This window comes from Battus philenor, unplaced genomic scaffold (assembly GCF_028537555.1).
Source record: "Battus philenor isolate CCGP_79_NKW_IND1 unplaced genomic scaffold, ilBatPhil1.0.hap1 SCAF_12, whole genome shotgun sequence".
In the NCBI taxonomy this organism is placed as follows: Eukaryota; Metazoa; Arthropoda; class Insecta; order Lepidoptera; family Papilionidae; genus Battus; species Battus philenor.
This window is the reverse complement of record NW_027181674.1, coordinates 1212523-1230350: the sequence shown is the minus strand read 5'-3', so window position 1 is coordinate 1230350 and position 17828 is coordinate 1212523.

The window sequence follows — 17828 nt, the reverse complement described above, 5'->3', positions numbered from 1 at the left end:
AAGGAATGGAATAATTGAGAAAGGAAGATGGAATTATGGAATGATAGAAGGAAGAAAAAAATATATTGTGAACTATTGAAGACGAGGACGAAATAAAAAATTCATGTGAAAAAATTGTTAAGAAATAAAAAACCATGTTCCCAACAAAATAGGGGTGGAAGGAGAGGTCCCAATAGCGGAGGCCTCACAAAAAACACATTCTGATAAGAATGCACGGCTGAGAAGAATAATATATGGTAATCATTTACGTGGTCATTTATGACGCGCCTCATATGAGTGTTCAAAATCACACAGAATGCAAGGTAGACGGCATTACTCGAAGTTTCGATATGAGATAGAAGCAGAAAAAAGGAAATCCGCAGAAGAGCCAAGATCAACGAAAGCTTGAAGAATTGCTCATGGAATCGATGGCCGTTGAGGCAGAAAGGTTCTAGGTAGACCAACGACATAGTTCAGATCGCCGGCAGACCCTGGATGTGATCTTTTTCTTATGGTCCCCGCTATTAGGGACCTCTTGTTCCCCTATCTCGTGTAAGACAGGGACTTTTTATTTCTAATAATTTATTCATATAATTCTGTATTATCATCATTCTCCTCTTTCATGTATCGTATTATCTGTCGTACTGTTTCTTTCGTTCTACAATTTTCTCTGTCTTTCGCTTTCGTTCCATTAGCCATACATCCATCCTCAACCACTACATTCTAGGTTTCCTTACTATTTTATTTTGCAACATACATTTATTGTTCATACATTTAACACATATTTTCTTTATAATTGTCATATTATATTATACTGTTTATTGCACTATATTTGGTACTACTTTATTTATTGGTGATGTGATCTTTTAGACAGACCTATGCCTTTTAATGAACGTCCATCGCCTTAAAAGAAGTGAAAGTATTATTCCTAAAAAAAATATGGTGTACCATTTTATAATCTTCGGCAAATGAGATATACATTACCCATTTTAAATCTTTTACTCATATAACCTATCACCCTGTATATATAAAGCATAAATAATATTCCGGTCAATATTTTAATTACAAAAGTTATCTAATAATATTTTAAGACAATTGATTTTTATATACAAGAATCATTGCGTATGGTGTTAATTCTATAATGTAAAGTCTTACATTGTTTTATTCTACATTGTTCTAATATCAAAACAATATGTTCTATTCTATTGTTCTCAATTGTTACTTATTATAAATATAAAGATATATCTATTAATATTGTATTGTAATATACACTCTTACATTTTACACTAAAAATATCTTCATTATAAATGAACAATAGTGTAATGTTTTACAATAAAATCTCGTGTTATGTCTGAGAGTTATCAAGAAAAAGATATATACATTTCATCGAAAAATAATAAGTTATATTCTATTAAAATATAAAGGATTTTTAAGTGATATTGCTTAAAGAAAAATTGATTTAATTATTTATTTAAAGATATTTATTGATGTGATAAAAAAAATTATTTAACAAAAACTATTTAGATCAGCAATTTTTTTAAATTATAATGTTAATCAGGTGTAAAGACGATCCTGTTAGGAAGTCGGCCTAGATACATGCAGCTTCCTACCGACTCTTTTTGAAAATCTATGAGAAAAGCCCATCATCAGCAGTGGTAGTCCAACAGCTGAAATATTGATGAACAGGATAATGGCATCCGTTGAGTTATAGCTACATGGGTTCCAAACGCATCCTGTTAAAAAGGTACATTACAAAGTTAAACCAACTTTATTTAGTGATGATTTTCACAACTATGTTTTATTTTATCATTTATACGCGAAGTGAACTTCTATATCGCCTGATGTTAAACGATGACGAGGTCTACAATGGTAAACACTTACCTAAAAACCTTTCGAATCGGCTAATTTCAGCTTGGCAGAGCATTATCTCTGTCCCACACCACCTATGTGACGTTTTGTCAGTCGTGCGACAGAGATAGCGCTCTACGAAGCCGAAATTAGCCGATTGTCTCTTTCTAAAAGTCGATGTGCAATATTTATCGCTGGGTACTATATATCAATTTTCTGTGTGATATTTCAAAGATATTCCACAGGAGTATCTAAATGCGTCCATGTCTGATAAGAATCAACAACAAACTCGGAGAAATTTTGTTTTGTGGTCACTTATATATTCTTAATACGGTAAAAGTTCTTCACGCTGTAATAGAGTTTTTTTTTGCAAAATCTTGCTCAATGAACTTCTTGAAGAGATGGTGATTTTATGAAGCGAAAAGAATGACATATAATATGTATTTTGAATATGTAGATTTATATATATAAACAAATGTTTTTCGAATTACGGATGTCGTGAATCTGTCTTGTCTGATGGAAGAATCCAATCCATCTCCTAATGGGAGAATTATCCGGTGTAATTCTGGCACACACTCTCCAAAATGCAGACTGTAGTATACCGATAAACTGGCAACTTTTCGCTGTTGCTCCTAGCTGGGAGGCTTCGTGTTCACCAAAGCATTGATACAGGCTCTTGGCTCGTCTCTGTGTGGAGTATAAACCATTTTTTATATAATTACAGTAATTAATAAATATGCATTATTATAATTAGATATATTAATTGTTTAATAAACTTGTTATGATATTTTAAAAATGTAGAGTAAGATATTAACAATAATAAATTAAAAAAAGAAATATTATTTTTCTCCCGAAATTTCTACATGAAATTTTGGCAACCCTAATCAGGCAAAGATATTGCGCGCTTAAATATACAGGTTGTTGCAATATTAACGCACGATCCTAGATACGGTCGAAGCTTATCTCTTATCACTGTGTTGAAAAATTTAAACATGTTTATATGTTAGTTTAATTATGTAGGACTAGAATGAAATTTTAAACGTATTTCGTAATTTTTATTTAGTTTATATATACTCATAAAACATTATATGTTTGTATGTGCCAAGAGGAGGTACATTGGTTTGCAACTGAAGAATCAGAAAGGTTGTAAGGCGTCTATACTACGCGCTTTACTTCGCTCCGCGTCATTCCAACTGCCGTCACTTCTGCAGAAAATAAGAAGAAAGAAATAAATAAGAATATATAGAATACTAGCTGATCCCGCAAACGTTGTTTTGCAAAAAAAAATTGATATTTTAATTTACAAATAAAAAATAAGGGTTGATCGTAGAGGGGTGAAAATTTATGGTTGTATGTATTCTTGTATGCTGTATCATAAAAAATAAAAACAAAAAATTTCGTTAAAAAAATAAAAAAAAATTTTTAAGTGTGAACAACCATTATCACTTAGGGATATAGAAAATAGATAGTAGCCGATTCTCAGACCTACTGAATACGCATATTAAATTTGGTACAAATCAGGTTTGACTGATTCAGATGAGTTCAAGTTCGAACACCTTGACACGAGAATTTTATATATTAGATAAAGAAATAAATAGAAATGAACAAATTCGAATTGAAATTCAAAATAATTATTCAAATACGCCTTAAGATACACTTTTGATGGTAGATTATTTTATTATTACAAGCAGTAAACTACCACCAACTCGGAACGCTAAGAGTCAGCCAGAAACTCAACATTTTGATCTTTTTAAATAATATTTAACAATTTTTGATACGTACATTATAACATCAATCATGTAAATGAGTCAGTAAACCACTTCCAAACTCTTGGATGATATATATTTATTTACTTTATTGGAGATAGACAGTAACAAAAGTCAGTAAGAAAGTACAAACTTAGAAGCTTAGAAATATAAAATTAGCTATAGTTGTTACCTTATAACTATCTCACTGAGAACATATAATGATTTATAGTCAAACAATTAAAAAACAAATAAAAACATTACTGAATAGGGATCAGACTATGGTTTATATATTTATATTATGTTTGTTTATATATTTATAATATCAATATACTTTTAATTTTAGATTTAAATTTTTAAAAAAAAGGTCTTATATATCTTCTGTAACTTTATATACACACACTTTTCATAAATGAATTGTTATTTTAGTTTCTTGTATTTATTATGTGTCTGTTTCTCTTTTTAATATATTTATTTAAATTTTGATTTTAAAAAAATATGTCATTAAATATGTATTTAGAAGCAGCTGTCAGGTAACAGATTTCTTTATAAACAAACTATGATTAGAGAGATAATCTCTTAGGCATTCCCGTAATTTAATACTGTATTTTATATTTATTGCTTATCTTATTTACATTGATTTCAAAAAGCAGACTATGCATGGCGTGACGGAACTTACCTTCCAAAAGGGTGACTTCAATTTGGGTTTTCTATCATACTAAGTGATTCTATAGTAACTGCTATCAGTTTATATTATTGGAACATAATAGACAGGGAAAGAAACAAGAGTAACTATGTCGTTATTACACACACAAATGCATTAACTGTATATACATTCACACACACCGACACGTGCATGCAGCGCCAAAACACGTTTCGCGGTAAAACTGTAAATTATTTTATTAGTACAGGAAACCTGGTATGTGGGTCAAACGTACACGCACGGAATGCAATGCATAATATACAGGATGTTTGGTTATAGGTGTAAAAGGTTTAAAAGGGGGAATTTAATTTACACTTTGCTGACAAAAATCATTACTAACAGAAACGTATTAAGTTATATACATATATATATATGTATATATATGTATGTGTGTATATATATACAATTTTTGGAGGTATTTCGATAATCTTTAATTGGCTTAAGAAAATTCACGTGCTCTTATTGTTTCTTAGAAGTTTATTGATCTGATCGTAAGTAATACGCATTTATTATAATTATCATCAGTCTTTAAGACTGTCATCATCATGATTATGACACCATTATTATCACTAAGTAAGAAAGGGACTAATATATAGCTACTTCCGCTATGCAGCAGTAGTCGTGCAATAAAGTGCGCCGCAAGCCAGCCCGCTGATGAATGCGCGTGCGGTAAACAATGCGAAACACAACTACCACCGTTAATCTACTCTACACGTGTTTCACCACTCCACAGGGCATCTTCAGGAGATGTTACACCGACCAGTGCCAAACACCGAGTGACGCTCGGTCGCATTGTTTACCGCACGCGCATTTATCAGGCTACTGCTGCATAGCGGAAGTAGCTATATATTAGTCCCTTTCTTATTTAGGATGGACTTCCTCGAGGTAACGTCTGAATCTATTAGATATTAAAATTAATTATTGTTTACTGTATATCGTCGCTGACAGTCTTCTTCTTCCTTCCCTTTTCCCTTTATTTGGGGTCGGGTCTCCTTATCAATTTGCGCCGGGCCACTCTATCCTGGGTTGTCTCTGCATCAAGTTGAAGGGTTTCCAGTTCCTTTCCGATATTAGACCACCACGTAGCTTTTGGACGCCCTCTCCCTCTTGGGAATTCTGGGAGGCTTAAGGCAGTTTTTACCACGTGGTCATCTGGTTTTCGTTGAATGTGGCCATACCATCGCAATATATTTTCCTGCAATTTGCTGGGGGCTGATCGTTGCTTACAGTAGTGTCAAAAATATTAGCTTACGCTAACAAAAAAATGTCTTATTTTATCACTAGAGAACTTATCACTTTGATGGTTATCGAACGAGTCAATCCAATTCAGTGGCGTACCTAGAACTTTTGCCGCCCGGGGCGATCTCCAGTTTGCCGCCCTTTCTATTATATGTCAATCAAATAGTAGTTTTTGATTTAAAAAAAATATTGATGTATCACTTCAAAGTAATCATACAAACTTTTCAAAAGAAATGACGTTTATAAACTGACATCAAAAAATTTTAGTTAGGAAAAATTGCCGAACAAAGTCGTAAAGATCCTTTTACGATTTTAACGAATTTTAATGAATACAATAAAATAGAATTATTATCTTGTTCTTGAATTAGAATCCAAAATTTACACTAAAATACATTTATATACACCGAGGAATAATATTCGAAATCATAAAGTTAATAATAATTTATATAAATCAAATATTAAACTTATAATAATTATTTATTATTCAAGAAAGAAAATAAATTTGAAATGAAAAAGTTGCTTTTTACAACTATAAGTAAATATAAAAAATGCCGCCCCAAGGTAAGTGCCGCCCGGTGCGGACCGCACCCACCGCCCCCCCTAGGTACGCCACTGATCCAATTCCTTTTACTGAAAGTTGTCTTAAATAGTGACGGAATCGAGTAGTGTTGCCATTGCAAATAAATAAAACTACTTTTTATAAAATTATTACGATTCAGTCGGACCAATTGACGGTAGGCGTTCAGATGAATAAACAAGGAACATGATCCATGACCTAGCTGGCGCGGAATTAATATCGTTGATTTTAACAAGCGAGACAATTTACAACGCCTCCAGACCGCCGGGGCATCCCATTCGCTGACATATGTCAAGTCGTTGTACAGATAATTAATTTATTGGCACGCGCTATGGCAACACTAATATAGGATGATTAATTATAAATATAAATATATAACTCATTTGCACTCTATTTATGTACGGTGCACCATATATAAAAACAAATGATTTCATAAATAATATTTTTTTTTAATTTCGGAATAATGCTTTATAAAATTAATTATAGTTTTTTTACCTGTCACTGCAGACTTTTTACTAGTGGCCAGTCGCATTATAAATAAAAAAAATTGTATTAATGTAACATATTTTAGAGTAATGACATTGTATATGTTTATTGTGAATAATACTGTGATTAAAAAGAAAAAGTGAAATTGTTGATAAAATATACATTTTATATTTCTTCTTCCAAATAAATTTCATCACCTTCAAAATAAATCTCGTCTTATAAAACACACTTTTGCCAACGCTTGTTTCAATCGAAACATTCGGATTAGTCTTTTCCCGTTATAGCCTTCACCATCTTCGAATAGGTTTATATCTCCTCAATCGTGTCAAAACGTCTCCGCTTGGACTATTCAGTTTGCTGAATAGCCAGAAGTTGCATGAAGCCAAATCAGGTGAATACCGTGGTGGCGGAACGATATAAATCCAGTTATTAGCAAAAAGACGCGAAATGTGCGCAGTATGACATCGACAAATCGTGTTGACGTGTTTAAGACTCAAAACATCCTTCAAAATGGTTTTAGCTGACGAGAGAGAGAAGAGAGCTGAGAAGAGAGAGAGGTTTGGTAAAAGGATTTGGCAATTCCTACTTAGGAAAAAAATTACCTACCTTTCCAATGCCTTTGAGTTTTAAATGACAATTTCATCACAGTAGGAAAGTTAATTTTATATTTAAAACTAAAATAGAAAAGTCTAAGATATCTTGTGTTCTAAAACACACAGACCCGGTGAAAGATTTATTCACTTTTTAAACACTAAATATAGTCACTACGAGTTTATTTTAATTTCATATATATATCATGTGTCTGTCATTATTTTTCATTAAAAAATTTTAAAGAAATATTTTTTCGTCGCCGTCTGTGGCCTCTTACATATGCCATCACATAAATATGAAGCTATTAAAAAACTCAGTGTAGATATATCCAAAGCGTTTCCGTTTAACATTCTTTTCTATCACTTTCTAATGCGCAGCTAAATGTGTTCAATTAGCTATAAACGTGGCCACAGACTTAGGCGAAGAAAAAATATTTTCGTTTTACAATATAATGGCAGATTAAATTACTGTGAATAGATTAATATACTATTTTTAGTGTTTTTAGCTAAATAAATTTAGCGCTATTTCTCATTATAAAGTTGATTGTAAAAGTAAAAGGAAGGTATAACACATTTCTCCGATAATCAAGTAAATGTCAATTAGTACAACATATCTGGCGTCACATCTGACATTTATATTTTTTTTTTTATATATTAGCTCGCCGGAGCCAGACTATTTTTTGTAATATATTAGCTTCCCGAATCCACCTGATCAGGGTCCAAAAAAGCTATAAAAGCAATAAAGGCTAACAGCGCGAAAAATCTAATATAGTCAACGAAAAGCTTCTTCCTCAAAGTCAAACTTCGAATGCTGAATGCTTGACAAGCTGACGGCATCATGACTACAATTGGATTTTTATACATATAGTATTTTAGTTTATTTATGTACATGTGCATATATAAATAAATGTGTTGTTTATGTTTGCTATGCTATACATACAATCAAAAATCTAACCAAAAAAAGGCAGTTTTGATACCATGAAAATAAGGTTCTAAAAAAGAAAATAATTTTTCTAAAACCTTTCCGATGATGTACCTTAACTTTTATGGCGAACGGGTGTATAGACAGACACACACACACACGCACACACACACACACACACACACGCTCTGTTTTGCGAAAAACAGAGCAGGAGCGGAGGAAGTTGGCCTGAATAGGCACTCTATCAGAGAAAGCTGCGGCTAAATCCCCCCCGCGAAGTAATGCCTAACGGCCATGCCGTGGGGACCAGGGATACCGAAGAGAGAGGATTGTTTTTAGTCGGTATTGATCTAGATCGAGTCCGACATACGGGGCACCAACATCAGGCCCTATGATACGTAAAAGTATTTTTAAACCTCTATAAAAAAAAAACACACACACACACACACACACGCACACGCACACGCACATGCACACGCACACGTACATGCACACGAACACGCACACGCACACCCACACACACACACGCACACACGCACACGCACACACACACAGACATAAATATTCATAAATACATATTTGGATAAGGTATTTATATAATTTTACTTATTTTGTCATTTATATCTGTACTACCCTATGCTAGAGAATTTCATCAATATCAAAGTTAAAATAAATAAATAAAATAGATTTACCACAGCTTTGATAAAGCTACTCCTTGAACTGGTTCCCAACTTGTCGTGGTGAAGCGGTCAGTACGCCTGACCTGGAAATTCCCAGCGAGTCTACTAGGAACCTTCTTCACCAGCATCATGGTGTTTATGTTTGTAATAATGAAAAAATTTTTTAATCCTACTTGCAATTACCAGAAATGATTTAGCATTGATTTATTTCTTAACTTACCTACAATTTCAATCGCTTTGATGTGCAAGCACCTTAACACGGCCGCCTCTCACACCGTACACCGCGACCGGAACTTCGTGGAAACCAACTTGAAGTGCAATACAGTACATCTTTGTGCAACTGTGTTGTGGTTTCCGAGAAAGTTCGTCGTCAGTAGCAATTATATGGAAGACTTGAACGTAAACATTTGACTGCATATATGCAGTTATTATTATAAATTCTCAGTACGATGTAATTTAATCTATAAACGAGAAATTGTTAGATCGTTAAGCGCTATTGAGTATCCAGTGATCCGTGTGTTATAAATTTTAATTTTAAATTCTTTATTTAAAATAGAATATAATGAGTCTACCACCAATTCGGATGGCATTGGAAATGAAGACGTAAGACACGGAACTACATATTTAAAAATAAAATCTGTAAAAAAACTTTTAAGTTAAACGGTTTTTTAAACGGTTTTATTTGATACCCATATTGTGGTGGTTATGGAGAAATATGTACCTAGTCCGCCATATTGGAACGGCGTCCATCTTGAATTTTAAATTTTGACATAACCATCGTGTTTTACTAGTGTAGCCCTTTCATTTGATACCCATATTGAGGGGGTTAAGGAAAAATATTAAATCCGCCATTTTGTATCGGCGGCCATCTTAGATTTATAATGTTATTGATTTTATTATATTGTATTGCCATCTAAATTAAATGTGTGTACCAAATTTCGGATCAATCTGACAACGGGAAGGTGCTTAAATTTCAATTTCTAATTTTGACCCAGACAAAGTCCGTACGGGTCGAATTAAATAAAACCGTTTAAAAATAGCTTGGTGAAACATTCACAACACATCTATCGAGTCATTTATTGTAGTAAACTATAATAATTTTAATCTAGGAATAGAAGCTTTCTGAATAATATCCGATATCATATTGCAAACGGATATACATGATGATAAAGATGTCTTTCGATGTTCTAAGCGACTTCATATCTGGGTTTCCACTACCCAAGCGCCCCAATACCTCCCTCGCAGTCAATAAGGACACTGCAAGCGTAGACTTCACCACTACAACAGCTGCTAAATCCAGGGCATAAAGAACACAAACTGGCGATACAAAAAGTTGATCTAACATACCACTTCTCATATACCGCTTCGTTTTCGGTGACAACCGCCCGCTCTGAGACCACGTATATATTCACGTGCGATCTTGAGGATCCGGATCCCAACTTCGATCGTCTAGTTGCCTTCCTAAGTCTCACATATTCACTACACTCTAGTATACAAGTGTTTTTGTATAAACGGCAGCGTGCAACTCAAATAATGAAGTAGTAAATTTTGACAAAGATATTGGAACTTTTAACAGAATTATTATTGATTTTCAACTTATTATCCATTTATTTTTTAATTTAGTTAATGGTTGACTCTACTCTGCTTCGAAATATGTTATAGTTGTAGAGACGAAGCAAGGCGAAACTCCACAACAGCACGTCCTATAACATAAACATAATCGAAGACTCTTCAATTCCACGAATTCAATTACAATGAAATTGTAAAAGCTTTCTCGTCTAGAAGAAACTATATCTTTAGAAACAATACAAGACAGATGGACACAGAAGGGGAGGAGAGAGTCCACACATTAATTTACCTCAGTAGCGTAGTGTCAGAATCAGGAAGAACCGAAGAGGACATGGCTTTGAGAATCTCCAAGGGAAAGGCAGCCTACGCACGGCTCCGTTCTGTATAGTAATCATGAAAACTAACTAGGAGAGTTAAGCTTAAAATATTCGAGTCCAATATGAAAACAGTGTTGCTTAGTAAGAAAAGGACTAATATTTAGCCACTTCCGCACATGCAGTGGTAGTCGTGCAACAAATTGCACCGCCCGCCAGCCAGCTGATAAATGCGTATGTGGCAAACAATGCGAATTACACAACTGCCAACTGACACTAATCGGTGTAATATAACTCCTGAAGATGCCCTGTGGAGGGGTGAAACACCTGTTGAGTGATTTAACGATGACGAAGTAGCTAAATATTGGTCCTTTTCTTACTTAGGATAGACTTCCGAGAGGTAACGCCTGATTCCATTAAACAGTGTTGCTATATGGATGCGAGACATGGAAGGTCACTAAAGATATCTCGCGTCGGCTCCAAGTCTTCGTTAACAACTGTCTTCGATGTACTCTCTGTATATACTTGCCTGAGAAAGTCTCCAACGTAGATATCTGGAAACGATGCAGTGAGATGCCGATCGACCAGCAGATGAGGAACTGGATAGGCCACATGCTCCGAAGGGACCCTGATCACATACCGAGGCAGGCCCTAGAATGAAATCCCCAAGGATGGCGAAGACGTGGCCGCCCAAAGGAAGCCTGGTGGTGGACGATCACTGCATCAGTGAAGGCAGTTGGAATGACGCGGAGCGAAGTAAAGCGCGAGGCTCAAGACCGTTCGGAATGGCGATGTACTATGGACGCCCTCTGCCCCATCTCGGGGATATGGGAATAAATGATGATAGCAGTGGGTAGACAAGAAAGTGCGCTGTACAGATTATATACACATGAATCAATAAATGTGGACAAAGACAATTCTTAAGGTTTATCTTGTCATATGACTTTGGAAATCTATGGAGAAAGGTTATGTCTTACATTGGACGTCCCATCGTTGATATATTGCCTATAGCTTGACTTCTCGTTAGAACTATTGCCAAAAACCTATGGCCATATTGCATCGACTTCACCACGTTTCTTGAGTAAAAGTGTATTTCTTCCTACATGAAATGAAACATATTTAGATGAAGTAAACATAATAGTTGTTTTAGAATGTTAACAAAATTTCTAAGCTATTTATAAATACATTGTAATAACAATATATAGGATTCCGACAGACGGATAGCGTGTAAATGAGACTTGTTCCTAAAGACAGACTGCATGTCAAACAAGACGGTAATTTTCTCATCACCCAAAGCGGGTTGTTTCGGATCCAGGAGTTAAAACTTGTGATAAGTGTGTAGATTCTAGTGTTACAACTATAATATGCTATAAATATCTAGATTACTTATTATTAGGTGATCAACTTCGACTTATATATAGGGTGATAGATTATAAAAGTGAAAGTTAATCAGCGGTACACATAAAGAATATTTATCAGCTTGTAAATTTAGAAACTACATCTATATCTTTCGCTGCATGCGATCAGCGCAAAGGCATCGTGGCCTTGTAGTGAACGACTATTGAATGATATAGTGATCAATAAATCATCTTGTATATAGTGGTGACAATGACCAATTTATTTTGTTCTATTTAAATACGACAGGCCAAACAATGTACAGACCTACAGATAATAAATAATTATTAAATTTGCTATATTGTTATTCGTGTTGTCACAGCAAATTACCTACACATTCCCCAGTGAAACATCCTGTATATTAAGTATAAAAATTAAGATATTACAATATATCCTGACTAATGAATCAACAACGGGAGTTGACACTGTTACGTATTCTTTAATTAAAATGTCAAAGTGACAGAGCAGAGAGGGCTTTCGTATCGCCTCTGTCCGTACGTTTGTCTGTGTGTCAATCACAATTTAATTAGCTGGGGCGACGGATACCTACTGAACACGAATGAAGCCACGGTGACAAGTCATTTGGTATTTTTCGGGATAGGTGTTCATCATCACCTTGATCATAGTGATAGTGATATTGTAATAATCCTATATAGAAATAAAATGATAAAAATGTAAAAGAGGGATGTATGAAAGGTGTTACAGAGCGAAAGGGAAATACAGAAGAATTGTGGCAAGAATAAAAAGAACATAAGATCACATGATATATGAAAGACGATAATAAAAATAAAAAACAATATGTGAAAAAATTAAATAATGTTGAATAGTCCCTGTCCCACACAAGATAAAGGGTACGAGAGGCTCCCAACAGCGGGGGCCATTTGAAAAATAAAAAAATAAAATAAAAAAGATATGCCCCACATACTACTTTAGACAATCAATTCTCTAAGTTACATCGGTGACCCTGGTTCTTTTGCGTATCTCATATCAAATTCAAAATGTTTTACTCATTTATAATTAAAACATCACTCTGTATATAAATATTGTTAACAAGTTAATTTCTTCTCTTTATTAATTTCTATGTCATTCATGTAAACCGTTCTTGTACTGCTTTACGAAACTAGCGCGAGGTAATTGACAGCCAACGCCATCTATCGGCGACGTTCAAAGTTACATTATTTTATTTGCCATTGTCCTATTTTGATGTATTTATATATCGTAAAATACTTTGCAATCTTGTCATATTTTTGTTGTGTACTTTTATGTCTAGTATTTTCAGTTCTTTTCTGTTTTATTTGATTCTTTTTTTGATGTTTTCTCCTTTTTCCCACCTCTATGGCCTTTAATAGCTTTTTCTCTGTTCTTCTAAGTTTGATTCAGTTGTTTTCAATTAATTTCTAAGAATTTAAAATCAGTCTTCACGTTTTTCAGGAGTTAATTGACTTCAGTCTTGATAGTTTTATAAACAAATTTATTTAACTGATCTAGAGTAATGAGTGAGACGTCCACCTACAATGTGGACTTCGACCAGTTCTATTTAGTCCAGGGATCTATGAAGGTAGCCTTCACTTACGACAGACCTCATAAGAATGCTCAAGGTAACCCAGAGATCAATGGAGAGGGCTATGTTCGAAGTTTCGCAGACTTGCAAAAGAACCAAGATTACCGACGCAGCTCGAAGAACTTCTCGTCTGAAATGGCAGTGGGAGGGGGACATCGCTCGTGCAAACGATGGCCGTTGGGGTTGAAAGGTTCTCTAGTGGCGACCACGAGCAGGTAGTGGGTAGTAGGTACTAATCGGTGTACATAACTCCTAAAGATGCCCCGTGGAGGGGTGAAACACGTGTTGAGTAATTTCGCGGCATTGCGTGCATACGCATTTATCAGTGGGCTGGCGGGGGTGCATTTTATTGCACGACTACCACTGCATGTGCGGAAATGGCTAAATATTGGTCCTTTTCTTGCTTAGGATGGACTTTCGCGAGGTAACGCATGATTCCATTAAATATATTTGAAGTCACGGGAAGTCAGCCAGCAGTGGAGGTACAGCTGAAATAATATAATAACGAGTTTTATCCCAAATTGTCTTTAATCGTGGTCACCCTCGTCCTCCATCTGGCTATGACGGCTCTATTACATCATTGCGGTGACCGGAATGGGATAAGAAATGTTTGTCTATTCACGCGAAATCCCAATATTATTTTAAGATATTAATTATGTCTATCCAGGTCATTGGTGATTCACATTGCTGCTCAAATAGCATTTGCTGATTCCGCTATTTCGATCTCTTTTAAGGTAGCGAAGCTAAGGACTCCTATAGGAACGTAGGATAATGTCGCAATGTAGTACAATGTTAACGAATTGAGAGGTCGATAAGTTCTTAGAAGGCTGTGTCAGAAGTTCTGCTTTTCAACTTATCTTCATATTACTTTAGTAATAAAATATAAAGTAATAAAACTAAACTGTGATACATACCTGTAGAAGAAAGAAAAAAAAAACAAAAATCTGTGATAAGTAAAATAGTTATAGACATAGCTGCAGTGTTTGAGAATGGATGAATGGAACGGAATGGAAGAGAAAGATAGATGGAACTGTAGAACGAAGAGAAAGACAATTTGAAGTATGGAAGAAGAGTATAGAAATAAAAAAAACAAATGTGAATAAAATTACTAAAGAATTATAATTCCCTGTTCTCACATAAATAGGGTTGGAACAAGAGGTCCCCAATACGAACGGGATCGACAGAGGACAGATCCCACCGTCAGCGCAGGGACGCGCCTCGCGACGGCCCTCCGGTGAATGGTGCTCCCCTACCATAAACGGAACCTTCGGAGTCGCGGTAGTTTAGGGTGGGGGCCCTAAACTCCCACTAGCTTCGGCGACTCTGAGGCGGACGATGGTTCGACGTGGTCTCGAACCATCGTGATAGCACCACGAGGGTTTCGGGGGTAGCGTATACACGCATACCCCGTGACGGGCAATCGAAAATGCACGGCGCGAGGGAAGACCGCGTGGCAATCCCTGACCGGGAGATACCGCGGTCCCCCGTATAGCGCAGAGGGCAATCAGGGGGGGGGGGTTAGTAGGTAGGAATCCCACATACTCCTGTCCTTCCCCCAGAGGCGGGGCATCTTGAACGTCTGGAAGATTTTCCCCACCGAAAAAAAAAGGTCCTCAATAACGGGGGTCATAAAAAATCTTATCTTCATATTTAGTCTAAACTAAAATCACAAAAACAGATAAATTGTTTAAATCTCCGCAAAAACATACGAAATTATTAAAAAAAATTCCGATAAATACATATATACAAGAAATAAAAATAAACTATATGCTCCTAGTTTTGGTCTTCAAAAACAAAATTTATCATTTATAGCAAAAGGTTTAGTGTATGTACAATAATACTCCACAAACAATTTCAGATTTGCCACTAGAGATATAAAAACGATATTTTAATAAAGTATGTTATTCTATTCAAGAATACTATACTAATTTTAATGCGTGGAATTAAATGTTGATGCTCACTCAGGAAGCTAATTATTGTTTCACTCTTTATAAAACTATATTTGTAAAGAGCAACTGTTGAGTTTCTCGCAGGCTATAGTAGAACTGCCTTCCGAGCAGGTGATAACTTCATATAGGGACAACAATGCCGACATATTATTTTGATTGATTCGAAAGTGCTTATAACAGCCTATTCTATTACGAAAAATTTTATAACTTTTGTAACTTATAAGGATTATAAAATACTAGCTGTTCCCGCAAACGCTGTTTTGCAAAAAAAAATAGGGTTTTAATTAACAAAAAAAAATAAGGGTTGATCGTAGAGGGGTGAAAATTTAAGGTTGTATGTATTTTTGTATGCTGTATAAAATAAAAACCAAAAAAATTGTCTAAAAAATTAAAAATAAAATTTAGGGGTGGACCACCCTTATCACTTAGGGGTATGGAAAATAGATAGTAGCCGATTCTCAGACATACTGAATACGCATGTAAAATTTGGTAAAAATCGGTCAAGCCGTTTCGGAGGAGTTCAAGTTCGAACACCGTGACACGAGAATTTTATATATTAGATAATGCCTTTATTTATTCAGGAAGTCTATCATATCCGCTTGTATATGCAACAAGTATTTTAATGAAGAAAAATTTTAATAAACAAAATAATTACAATGCGCAACCCATCTCGCCGCATTGTCTAGCGTGTTAACAAAGTACAATATGTATCTAGTTATGTGATAAACAACTTTATTTTTAATACAATAAGCACTGTTGTATCTGTATTAGAAAGTTTGTTAAAAGTGTGACGACCTCTCCATATGCAAGCCATATGGACAAGTATCGTCGGTATTCCGTCGATGCATGCCAATTTGTAGGCGTTTTACTCGCTTATAAATATTAAGAATTACAGTAATACCCCGCTTTACGCGACCCCGTTATACGCGGTTTCACTATAACGCGGATTGCAAATTTCAAATCAAATGCCTCAAATTACGCGAAAGAGTGCGTATAAATATAATGTAGTCATCAACTTCTCTATGGTGTCTTGACCATCTGTCAAACAATTAAAAACAGTGTTGGGTGTTATGAACGTATTTCACAAGAACGTAAATAAAACGTTACCCAAAAGACAATAGATGTATTTTTCCGTAAAAAATAAGAGTATGTGTTGCATAGTGTTCCTAGAATTAAAGTGATTGATTAATATGATTTGTATTTTTTTGTTATAATTTTTAACTATGTTTAATCATAAACCTCGTTATACGCGAATTTCAGTTAACGCGATTTTTTTTGGAACGTATCCCTCGCGTAAAGCGGGGTATTACTGTATATAATTTATTCTAGTTAAGGGCGATTCTCTAATGACTTCGCTTTTTCATCACCCCTTTTGTAATACATCACCCACTATTTTTTTTAAGTGTCCCCACTATTGGGACCCTTTCCCTATCTTTGGGAAGATTTCCGCTTATTTTGTTTATCGATTTTTTCACGCTTTATTATCTTTCTTCTAATAAAAGTTCAAAGTTTCATTATACTATATCATTTAAATATAACTTTAAAGATATTTATCTTGTTACACGGAATAGTTAATTATGTATAATGTAGCAATCGGATAGTGAAAGTTAATTGAAGTGATCCAATAGTTTTTCTATACCGGTTTTATTCGTGCTTATGAAACAATGATTACGTTTTTATAATTTCTAAGGGCCTAAATATACAGAATGATTTCAGATGTAAAAGATTTAGTAGTGTGAATTTATTGCTCAATATATGTCAATTTATTTACGGTACTCCATGTACAAAAATTATTAGTTTCAGAGAACATATATATACATTTATATATATATATATATATATATATATATATATATATATAGAGAGAGAGAGAAATATATATATATATATGTGTGTGTGTGTGCGTATTAAAAATAATTGTAATTTACTGTCTGTTCCTGAGACAAAAAATTTACTTACATAACATATTTCAAAGCGATCATTTTATACAGGTACATTGGAAATATGTTAAATATATTTCATAGATAAAATAAATGGTATTTTAAGTATAGTACTAACTACCAATTTTTTTATTTATTTTATTCTTACTTTAATTTATTTATTATTAAATCAGGATTAATGGAAATTTTAAATATATTTAAAGAGAATTCAATGTTTATCGTACCGTCTGTATAATATATATATATATATGTGTGTGTGTAAAACTATTAAAAAGCCTCTTTATATTTATGTTTTCTTATTGTTTTTGATTTACAAAGATAAAATTAAATG